Consider the following 12137-nt stretch of genomic DNA (forward strand, 5'->3'; position numbering starts at 1 on the left):
GTAAAAATCACAAAGCACACTTGGCCAAGCTACTTAAAATAATAAAATACACATTTGAATGGAAAGATTATTTTCTGAAACTGATTTCATGAATTTTTTCTATGAAGCCAAAAATGACTTAAATCCCAATCTATTGTTAAAATGACAAAAAATTCCTAGATGTAATCTATTCATAACTAGCATAAATACAGCAATGATTTCTTGGTTAAACTGTCATTCTTGACAGTTTAGGAAAACAGTTAATAATATAGGGAGTTTAGTGTAGTGAAAGCAAAACAAAACAAACACAAATGTAGGCTTTAGACTAGATATATCTGGCTTTGCTGCTTATGAGCAGCAAATTTGGGCAAGTTATTTAACCCTTCTGAGCCAGTTTCCTCATCAATAAAATGAGGATCCCAGTTCCTGAATGGCATGGCTGTTGTTAGGATTAGTGGATTAGTGGTACTAAGGCCATTGTGACATGGTGTGTCTTCCACAATCCTTATCCATCATATCATTCTCTGGAGTGAATTATATCAAATAATACCTTCTACTGTCTGAGGCTGAGATTTTGTATGCCAGGAAAAGAAAAAGCCAGAATTTCAATAAGTTTGGGAACACTGAATTAGAAGACACAGGGTATCGGCTATCAAATGTTCTTTAAAATAACGATGAAAGGGGTAAAGTCTAAGTTCTCTGTACTTCTTGCAATTTTAATACCTAAAAGAGGAATGCTATTCACAATATGTACTTTCAGTGAAAAGGAGTTATATTAATGGGGAAAAAAAGACCGTGAATAAGAAAGGAAAAAACTGAAGCTCTCAATTCTAGGCTACACTGCAGACATTACTTTTCCCAATCCGCCACTACTTTTTCTAGGTCTGATATACCAAGAAAGAGTTGTGGAAGCAGTGGCCCAGAGTACTGAACTAAGAAAGCTTGAATTCAAGGAGGTTTCAGCTCTGAGTAGCTCTGTAACCCTAGACAAGTCATAGATTCTGAGATGATTCCTCTGTAAAATGAATGTTTGGACTATTTGCACTCACCTCTACCAGCTATGAAATCCAATAACTATATACTTCTAATTTTAGTAACTGTCAGCAAACAGATTTCAGCAGGAGATAAGTGAAAGGTGGCTATTAAAACATTTGAAGAAGATTCCAAAATATGCCCCATAAACAAGTACATTATTTGACATAGAAAAATCAAATTTGTACATAACAATTTTTAGGTAGTTTCAAAATAAAATACAATAAACTATACTAGATTAAAAATATAAGACAAAATGCTGTATTGTTGGAGCACCTATGCAAGTATAAGGTGTGGTAAACCAATGAAATCGGAATTTGAATTTATGTTATAGCTTGTGGAATCAGCTTTGTCAGTTTATGTTCATATGCTTAATGTATTTTGGTATAGGAAAACTAGGTTTCATTAATTTATTTCAAAAATTCTACAAATACTTGTGAGTACCTAAATATGCTGGGCCCTATGGTAGCCACAAGAATGATACCAGTGATGAAATATTTCACATTTTAATGGGGAGAGATGCTAATCACATAAACATAAGTACTGCAAAGGAAGAATTAAAACTGCAATGTGAAAAATTAACATAGAGTATGACATAGATTGTGGATTTAGGAAGACGTTTTTGAGGAAAGGACTTCATATTTAGGTTGAGAACTATGAATGAGAAGTTGCAAAAAATAAAAGCAGAGGGAATCTGAAAAGGCTACATACTGTAGGGTTCCAACTATCCGACATTCTGGAAAAGGAAAAATTCTACAGACAGTAAAAAAATCAGTGTTTGACAGGAGTTAGGAGAGGGAAGGCTGAATAGGCAGAGCACAGAGGACTTTTAGGACAGTGAAACTACTCTGTATAATACTATAATGATGGGTATATGTGATTATAAATTTGCCCAAATCCATATAGGTGTACAACACCAAGAGTAAATATAGATTATGGACTCTGGGTGATAGTGATGTCAATGCAAGCACATCATTTACAAAAACTGTACGACTCTGCTGGGTGGATATTGATAATGGGGGAGGCTGTGTATGTGTTGGGGCAAGAACTCTATGGAAAATACCTAAACTTTCTGCTCAAATTATTCTGTGACCCTAAAAGTGCTGCAAAAAATAAAGTCTATTAAAAAGTACAGAGAAGAAGATTCAAGATGTGCAGGACTTGAAGCAGGACAATTTTAAGGATCTGAAATAGAAGGTATGGGTTTCTTGTCATTCTAAGACAGTCTTATCCATCTAAGATATTTCTCAAGATAAATATGAGCTGTGAATGAATCTTAAACTAAAAATACATAAATAAAACCAAACTCTAAGGCCTTAAGTGCTCACATAAAAGAATTATACTAAAATGCTCTCTAAACAACCATACAAATTTATTCCATAGTACCCATTACCTGATAGTTTTAAATTATATATATATATGTTTTATATACACACACACATGCACGCATATATATATATAAAATAAGTAGCATCTCTAAAACTTCCTATAACTTTAGCTCAAAAATTAGACACAATGTAAATTAACATCTGTTCCAGTTTCTAATACTACATAACAAATTAACCCAAAACTTAGTGACTTAAAAACATTTATTAAAGCCCTGGGTTCTATGGATCTAAAGCACAGGCAGGAGGTGATTTGTCCCTATTATATCTCAAGTAGGAAAATTTGAAACTGGGGCTCATTTGTCAGCTTGGGGCTGGAATCAGCCAAAACCTCCTTCACTCACATATCTGGTGCCTGGGAGGAAATAACTCAAAGACTAGGACTGCTGACTGGAGCTCCTATATGTGACCCCTCCATGTGGCTTTGCTTCCTCCCAGAATGTTGACTTCAAGGTAGTCAGACTTCTTATATGGAATCTTTGGACTCCAAACACAAATATTCCAGAGAATAAAGTAAAAGCTGAATCACCTTTGAGGACTTGACCTCTGAACTCATGCACTGTTGTTTCTGCTATATTCTGTTGGCTGTAAACAATTTGGAAGCCCACTTAAATTTGAAAGAGTATATAGATGCAACCTACAAATTGAAGGAAGTGTGAAAGAATGTGTAGCGATTCTTCTTCATTTATATAACATCTAAAGCACTACTGTTATCATGAAAATAGCAGCCTCTACTTCCAGATGTGCTGGCTAAGTCTACTCCTTCTCAGGAAATTATTATTTCTCCTGAAGCATTCTCAACCCCATTTTCCTGTCATCTTTGTATATTCTCTACCTTGATTGGCCATAGCGCCTCTTGTAATTTCTACTACATTCTCACCTAGGGACCAAAATTGATTACTTTGATCACTATCCCATCATGTTAGAAATTACTTCTCAGCATTCCATTAATACATATTAATGTAATGATATTTAATTAATACTTTAGTGATAATTAATAAATAATATTGAAATAATGCTTTAATAATTCTATTAAATTCCTAAGTTTCCCAGCTGACCTTCTAATTTCCCCCATCTATATTCTAATGGACTTGATAAGACTTGCATACTAAGACTGAACTCTCAGCTCTCCTTTCCTTCTCTCATGTTCCCATTCATTCTCAGAGCACCAACTACCTCTTCCATGTCACAAGTCTCTCTACTTCTCATAAAATGCTTCATAGCAGTTAATGCTTATATATATATGTAATAAGAAAAGAGAATAAATCTTTTCCCCAACAAAATACTTGTATCTTAGCAGTATCCTAAATTTGCTCAGCAAAGCACTGCACTAATTCAAAATCCCTCTTATATGTGGGAAAATATAAACCATCATTCCCAGTTTCATAAAGTTGAAAACTTAAAATTCTGGAAGAAAAGTATGATTTCTCTTCTAGTATTCTGTTAATTACTGTAACAGGACAAATGAAGCTGTGAGCTTGAGCCAAGACGTCTATACCACTGTTTCTCAAATTTTCTGTGGTTGAAGAGCCCTGTTTTGAAATTTACAGTTCATGCTGCAGACCAGAATTCTTACAAAATAACAGTAAAGTGAATTAACAGAAAAATAATCATGCCCTTGGATTTCAAAGTAATGCCAAATTGCTATTAAAGTTTCTAAATAATTGCTCTCAATTTCATCCCCATCTAGCCACGGACTTGTAGTAAAGAGTTCGCCTACCAGTGTGGATCCTCACATCACGCTTTGAGAAGCAGTGTTCTCCACAGTCCTGCTCTAAGGACTTCTCTAACTGTTGAGCATTCCTTAGCAAGTAGGTCTTAACACTTGGTTTCCAGACTTCCACAGCCTAGTTTTATTAGAAAGTAACCATTTAAAAAATGATGGATTTGCAGTCAATTAAGCCAACTGTGCTCTTTTTCCCATGGGGGCCCGGTGTGCAATGGCTGCAAACAGCAGCCTCCTCGGTAGTGTATGCAGCCTGTTGCCTATATGGCTTGCCCTAAGGGACTCTGGAGACAGCCTTTTCCAGTGGACATTCATGACTGGCATGCTGTCCCCAGTCTAGGCTCCAGACAAGTACGTGCAGTGCCTTTAGAAAGCCCCAGAGCAAAGTGGCCAGGGTCCACATTGGTCAAGTCATAGTGTCCATCCACACGAAGCTGCAGAACAAGAAGCATGTGATTGAGGCCCTCTGCAGGGCCAAGTTCAAGTTCCCTGGTCACCAGAAGATCCACATCTCCAAGAAGTGGGGATTTACTAAGTTTAATGCCTATGAATTTGAAAACATGGTGGCAGGAAAGTGGCTCAACCCGGATGGCTGTGGGATCAAACACATCCCTAGTCGTGGCCCCTGGAAACATGGCGGGCCCTACACTCGCGACAGCCTTGGCGTTGTCCCCTCCTTACTCACGCCCATAGATAAATCGTACTTTCTTGTCAAAAAAAAAAGAAGGAAATAATTCATCAAGAATAAAGAAATAGCTATCCCACATTCCAAGTTCTAAATATAAACTGAGAAGTCACTATATCAGAGGAGAAAGCAAATTAAATAATGAAGAACAATAGAAAAAACAGATTTTAATTATCACAACACTGAAAGTGAATGAAAACCAACTTATAGGACAAGCAATAATAAGAACAAACTGACAAAATAATAATATTGAATATGATGGATTTTCTTCATTTTAATTTTACAAAATATCTACTCTGGGGAAAATACTTTTACTGATTAATGTCATTTAACAATTTTGAGCTCATAGGTTTGTGTTTTAAAGCCTGATGAAAGAGAAATACAAATTCAAACATATAATAGTTCACATTTAATTTCATGGACTTTTAAAAATTCATAGATCACCAATTAAAAATCCCTGATGAAGTTACAAGTAAAATATTTTTATAAGTTCAAAAATGTTGTAACTTTCAAATTGTGAATTGCTACTTTGTTTTTAGTGGAATGGAATTTAGATTTTAAAATACTAGAAGAACTAATGTGCAAATCTTCGGGAAAGTGAACCTACAATAGTTTACTAACTCTTCACATGGTCATTTTTTATATAAAGCTATTATATAATATATTCCCTGTGTTGTACAAGGATAAGATCCTTGTATCTTATCTATTTTATACATAGTGGTTGTACCACTTAATCCCCCTCACCCGTTTTGCCCCTTTTCCTCTTCCCTCTGACAACCAACAGTCTGTTCTCTGAATCTGTGAGTCTGTTTATGTTTTATTATATTTTTTCATTTGTTTTATTTTTAAGACTCCACATATAAGTGAAAACATACAGTATTCCCCCTGTGAGGTACTCCGGAGTCCTCAAGAGTATGCATGTGTGTGTTTCTGATGAGAAGCTTCCTAGTTTTTTACTTCAGTATCTCCTTTGAGAGAATGAGATATTCATAGAGTGGCAAAAAAAAAAAAAAAAAAAAGTGAAATTTCGTCTCCAGAACATGCACTGTTAACATGAAACCATTTTATTGATTCCCATTCAGGACAAAAATAGATATTTAGATAATGCTTCCTTCAGAAGTGCCTTTTAAGTTTTCTGATGTTAAAATATCACTAAGTAATATTTACAGAAATGAGGAAAATGGGATACCTGAATACTCTTTGGCTTTGATTTATGAAACTCAAGGATCTAGAGTTTTAAATATATTTCTGTCCTTCCATAGAAAATCCACCCACAAAATGTTGTTTACAAAATCAGAAAAGAAACAAAGCCACTTCAGGCATATATAATAGTTGGCATTTATTACGTATTTACTACAGGCCAGGTATTGTGCTAAACCTTATGAATTAGGGAAATCATTATCATCGTTTTAGACGTGAGGAACCTGAGGATTAGACAGGTTAACTAATCTGACCAAGATATTAAAGATAGTAAATATTAGAGCTGGGATTCAAATTCAAGACAACGTGATTCCAAAGGCCTGAATTATGCCAGCTCCATCACATCACCACCACCACAACCACCACCTCTGACATCACTGCCACCATCACCACAGCCATCACCATGACCACCAGCACCCCATCTTTTGCCTCAACCGATGTTTCTGAAGAAGTCAGGTTCCAGAGCAAAATGAGGTGGTGGTAGTTGTGTGTGGTAAGGACATGAAATTAATATTCAAAATATACACCTGAGACAGAATCTTCCATAGTAGAAACCAAAAGTACATACTTTACCACACTCCCCAGGCAATTCTTACATAAAGTAAAATGAAAGGACCACTGTAATGTGCAATAGTGCTTCAATTTGTATGGAAGTATATCAATTATTAAAATACTTCAAGAAACATTTTTAAAGCTCCAAAAATATAAATAGAAAGGTAAATGGGATGCAGTTGCTTACTCTTTTGTGTTTTGTGGCATTTGAAACAGTATGACCTAATGCAATTAGCAAGCAAGTATACAGTAAGAATTCAGTATAAAACACAATAGGTTTATTAGGAATAAATGACTCCTCAAGCACTAATCTGTTTCCAAAATTTAAGACAAAGAAAGCAATGCAATATAGATTAACTTTCAAAATTTTGTATTTGCACTTGTATTTAAGGCATGTTAATGAGAGAGCCTTATTAGGTAAAATGGTATCACACTTTGCAATGGCACAGAAAAACTTAGCTTAATAGATTTTTTTCAAACTTTCCATTCCTCACATTCATTTGCATCATATAACTACATGCCCAACCAAGCATAACATGGGAATTTTGATGCTACCATACTTTATACAAGGACATTTCAAGTAAAGAAAATTTGGAAAATGATGACAGGTGTCTACGTTTCACCATCCTCTCATTACTCTCCACAGGTCCCCAGATTAGCCATTTGAAACTAATTCATTAATTACTTAATGAATTGTGCACATATGTTCAAAGATACCATGGCAAGATTGTTCTCTGTAGCATTTTTATGCAAAGCGGAAAAAATAAACACAACCTATTTGTCCTCACTAAAAGAATGAAAAACAGTGAATTATTATCAACAACTAAAAGTAATAAAATCTACATGTTTTAACATGGATATATCTCAAAATATTAAGTCAAAAGATCCAGCTTCAAAAGTATACATGTAGGGGCTTCCCTGGTGGCGCAGTGGTTGAGAATCCGCCTGCCGATGCAGGGGACACGGGTTCGTGCCCCGGTCTGGGAAGATCCCACATGCCGCGGAGCGGCTGCCCGTGAGCCATGGCCGCTGAGCCTGAGCGTCCGGAGTCTGTGCTCCACAACGGGAGAGGCCACAACAGTGAGGCCCGCATACCACAAAAAAAAAAAAAAAAAAAAAAAAAGTATACATGTAGTATGAGTCAATTTGTGTAAAAAATTAAGAATAAGGAAAAGGGTATCAGGAGGAAAAAGTGGGTAAGGCATTCAAGGCAGCAGTCCTAATCAAAGTAAAGGAAGAAATACACAGAGGTATATGCCATATTCTGGGAAGAGGCAGCAGTCCTCCATATGAAATTGTCAGGAAAAGATGCTAGAAAGATAGACAGTGGCCAGACTGTGAAACATTCTGATGGCTGTGCTAAGGAATTTGGACTTTACTATATTGGAAATGGAGAGCCAGAAAAATGATTTAAGAGGAGGGTGAAATGAGCAGATCGATGCCTTAGGAAGACAACTGTGACTATCGGATGGAGAGGTCGGTAACAGAATTAGAAGCCTGTTAAAATAATCCAGGTAAAAGACAGGAACTGACTCTGAGAACAGTTTGCATTATCAGCAGGTATTTCAGGAGCAGATCTCAGTAGACTAGGAACATATACCCAATCCTCATAAGGGGGATTATAAAGTTAGATTAAGTGGTTTAAAAATGAGAATAAAGTTATGATAACTGAGAAGAAAATAGGATAAGACAGAACTCTGGCAAACATCTGTAGACTGACATTAAAGCAGCAGGCAAAGAAGGAAACATCATGGAAGACAGAAAGCATGATGGAAGGGGTGAAAGAAAACAAGGAGGAAGTATTGTTTCAGAACCAAAAGGAAGAAAATGTGTGTTTAGCAAATAAAGAAGAGAGTAGATAAATGTATTTTAAGGATCTTTCCAGGCATTTTGATGGCTATCTAATGGATTTTTAGTTAAGAAAATAATTCACAAACTCTGACCTAACTAGTCAAAAATATATATATATTCTCATGTACACTGGTTCATGAACAATTAAAGGTCACCAGGATGCATACGTTATGGTCTCATGCAGAGTATATTAAAAGTTAGGTACAGGTCTGAAGGAGGTGACTAATAATGCTTCAATTAAAGACATAATCTTGTAAAATCAGATATGGGAGTATAGTTTGAAGGAAATCAGAAATATACTGATAGAATGTAGTTTCGACTTGTATCATCACGGATGCTCTATTTAATTGTCATTGTAATTTTTTCTTTGGAAGCTTGTCATTATAATGCTAATGAGGTTATACATATTAAAACAGTTACAGTAAAGCAACTCTACATGTGAGTAGCCAAATTTAATATACAAAAATTCAATTTCTTCCCAACTTGTGGAAGGCTTCTCATTATAGATAACTGCTATAAAAAGTATACTTTTTGGGCTTCCCTGGTGGCGCAGTGGTTGAGAATCCGCCTGCCGATGCAGGGGACACGGGTTCGTGCCCCGGTCCGGGAAGATCCCACATGCCGCGGAGCGGCTGGGCCCGTGAGCCATGGCCGCTGAGCCTGCGCGTCCGGAGCCTGTGCTCCGCAACGGGAGAGGCCACAACAGTGAGGCCCGCATACCACAAAAAAAAAAAAAAAAAAGTATACTTTTATTACCACTACATTACTAAAAACTTAAAGGGAAAAAGATATCCTTTATAACATTAAAAAAACCAACCCTATCCAAGAAAACAAACTTCATTAAATTGTTGATAACGTTTTTGATGAGTAATAAAGTTCTGATCTTAAGAACTCATTTTTAAAAATTTAACATGTTTTTATTATAATGTTACATACGTTTCACCCCTGTGGTTTCTTACAGTAATTTTCTCAAAAAATTCCCATATGGACAATATTAATTAATGGATAAGTAATTACAAAATAAGCCTAAATATAGAATTAAAGTAAAACAAATTTTCCAGCAGTTCCTGAAAGATTCAATAATTTTCAAACAATTATTAAAAAGGAATCAAAGTGTTTAGTCATGATTTGCTCATTCAGTTATTTTGCTCAAGTATCTAAATAATTGTTCAGATGATTGTCGTGGTCCAAAGGCGGGTTGGAAAAGAATTTCCAGACACAAGGCAGAATGCAAAGAAGATAGAATTTATTAGAGGGAAGGGTCGCTGCTAGAACGGTGGGCCAACTTCCTAGTAGTCTGGGAGAGTCAAGACCGAACATGTGCTATTGATCAGTTTTTACAGCCAGAAAACAAAGGAATGGTCCGAGAGAAAAATTTAGTTTACCGATTGGTTGAGGCACATGTACCTTCCTTCTATAGCGTGGGAATGGGACAGGGCAGATGCCTTTCCTTATTTGGGACAGGCCTCCTCGCCCAGGTGGGCTCAGGAATTTCGTAGCCATGGCAACATGGTGGGGAGGGCGATTAAGAGTCTGGTAGGGGGTGTAACGCTGAAAGTTTTTCAGGCCGGGTTGTCCTTTGTCCTTGAAGCACCATTGTCCTCAGAGCACCACAATGATCTATATAATGTACTATTTCTTGAAACAGAACTTTGAAACTCAATCTAAATAGTGCCACTAGAGAAAGCATATAAGTAAAACAATGAGCAGTAGACTACAAAGCATTCTTCTGCAGCAGATTGAGAGCTCACATTATGCTCTTTTCTCTTACTCTGATAAATTTATTCTTGAGCTTGCCTATTATTACATAAGAAACCACTGCTGAGAATTGTAGTCAATACAGCAATGAAACTTTAATATCATCTTCCCTTGTTACAAGTGGTGTGATTTTCTGTGATTACCAAGATAGCTTTGACTGAGATATGAAGGCAGATGCACTGACACATTAAATAACCATATACTATTTAAGGGACACAGGAGTCGTTTCAAAGGAAGGGACAGAAGCCTCACAACAGGTCCCACATCATGTCATCAATTACAGACCTGTCACACTAATGACTAACGAAATGCAGGCTGCAGTGACAATGAGAACATTCATCTTGCTCTTCTCTGGAAAAGGTGCACCTGTATCCCACTGCACTCTGTCTTCTGCTACCTCCCACCTCCCTGATTTTTGTTCTCCATGACAGGGAATGTGATCCTGAGAATGCGATCTATCTATCATCCTTTCTTCCTGAAAGGCACCTTGACTGTGGTTAATGACTGTAATAAGACCAAACAATAGATAACATACCCCGAGTTCTTATATTCAGCCTCTCTGAAAATGGGCTCAATTGAGACAAAAAAAGGATCGAAGGATTGCACTAGAAAGGCAAGTATTTTATAACATCTCAATTTGTTCCTCTAGTTCACATCATATTCAGATAGGAAGTGTAACCAAAAAGTAATGGGACTGAATTTCTTGTGTGGATCATACAAACAACAGCAATAGATGGTAAGTATACATTCTACATACTTATAAACTTAGATACGCAAGCCTTGTACATATTTATCAATAACAATTTTATTTTGAACTGCATGTTACCAGCACACCCCAACATGAAAGCAAGAATGTTTTTAAACAACAAAAAAGTGAGAGATATTTTTATAACATTAAAAAAGATAAACTCTATCCAGCAGCTATTGACACTGCTGGTATTACTACCGTAAAGCAGCTCTTTGCAAAAAACCACCCTCAGCAGGAGACCCCTTTTGTCTTGTCACTTTCCTAAAGCTATATTGTAACTAACTTTTAAACCAGCCGTCCACATGCTCTACTCATCTCTGGCCCAAGAACATCTTTCAAATCACACAGTACCTTGCCTAACCTGTTGATTCTTTGCATAGATCAAAGAAGTAGAAAAGAAGGATAAGTATTTAACGGACACAGACGACTAGATCTTTTCCCCAGCTTTCCTTTCAGTAATCTCGTGAACAGACTGTGTGAACAAGATAGCATCTAAAGAAGGATCACAAGGAGTGGACAAATCTGCACGCAATGGGAGATCACAAGGAATCGGATTCCCTACCACAGTGATTAATTGAGATTGTTTCCCCTTCACCCCTTTAAAAACTTTCGTGGCCGAGAAAAATCTTTAGAGCTGGTTTTGGGACAAGAAGCCACCTTCTGCCCAGACTGCTGGCCTTCTGATTAAAGCAACTCTTCCATTCCTACCAGCACTTGCCTCTCAAGTATTGAATTTGGGGCAGCGAGCACCCAGACCTGAGTTTGGTAATGCCACTGCTACTACTACTACTACTACTACTACTACTACTACTACTACTGCTGCTGCTGCTGCTACTACTACTACTACTGCTACTACTGCTACTACTACTACTGCTACTACTGCTGCTGCTAGTACTGCTAGTACTGCTACTACTACTACTACTGCTGCTGCTGCTACTACTACTGCTACTACTACTGCTGCTGCTGCTACTACTACTACTACTACTGCTACTACTGCTACTACTACTACGACTACTACTACTGCTGCTGCCGCCACTACTACTACTGCTGCTGCTGCTGCTGCTGCTACTACTACTACTACTACTATCATCATTGTTACTACTTCTGTTGCTGCTGCTGTTGCTGCTAGAGCTACATACCAGGCACTGTAAGGCACTTTCGAGAGGTACACAGTCAAAGGAAAGGAATTTTAGGGGTGGATCTCAGGAGAACATAACTGGG

At 37.1% G+C, this 12137-nt stretch overlaps 1 protein-coding gene and 1 non-coding gene across 9 annotated transcripts in view; one reads left to right on the forward strand and one right to left on the reverse strand.

Moving 5' to 3' along the window:
* The window catches only part of STPG2 (sperm tail PG-rich repeat containing 2), a 574187-nt gene that overhangs the window by 216338 nt on the left and 345712 nt on the right, over positions 1-12137 (reverse strand). The gene's annotated exons all lie outside the window — the stretch shown is intronic.
* Positions 4284-4418, forward strand: LOC131759022 (small nucleolar RNA SNORA70). The gene has a single exon (XR_009336358.1). It is a non-coding gene; the product is annotated as a small nucleolar RNA SNORA70 (small nucleolar RNA).

The sequence above is a fragment of the Kogia breviceps genome, chromosome 6 (assembly GCF_026419965.1).
Source record: "Kogia breviceps isolate mKogBre1 chromosome 6, mKogBre1 haplotype 1, whole genome shotgun sequence".
Classification (NCBI taxonomy): domain Eukaryota; kingdom Metazoa; phylum Chordata; class Mammalia; order Artiodactyla; family Physeteridae; genus Kogia; species Kogia breviceps.